At 42.0% G+C, this 319-nt stretch overlaps 1 protein-coding gene across 1 annotated transcript in view; it reads left to right on the top strand.

Moving 5' to 3' along the window:
• Positions 1-319, top strand: part of med12 (mediator complex subunit 12) — a 32,465-nt gene that overhangs the window by 526 nt on the left and 31,620 nt on the right. The window lies entirely within an intron of this gene.

The raw sequence follows: 319 nt of genomic DNA on the forward strand, positions 1-319 counted from the left end.
TTTTTTTTTTTTTTGGTGTGTGGTGTTGGGGGGGTTGTGCGTGACTGGTAATTGTTTGTTAGCTTGGTGTTTTGGTCCAGCGAGTTAGCTCAAGCTGCGAGATGAAATTTGAACGTAAAAGCTCGTTTATGTGTGCTCGGTTGTAAGATTGGAGTTTGGCCTAGCTGGGTAATGCTGTTGACTCCTGATCTATTATTAACCCAAGATAATCTGTTGATGAATCTGCTTTACCTCTGGGCTAATCTCTCAGCCTTTTGCTGCAGATATTTCTAATAATCGTGGTTTCATTATACTTTGTGTCCATTTTCCGGGTGTCGGC

The sequence above is a fragment of the Morone saxatilis genome, unplaced genomic scaffold (genome assembly GCF_004916995.1).
Source record: "Morone saxatilis isolate NCDOM2014 unplaced genomic scaffold, NCSU_SB_2.0 Contig22, whole genome shotgun sequence".
Taxonomy (NCBI): Eukaryota; Metazoa; Chordata; class Actinopteri; family Moronidae; genus Morone; species Morone saxatilis.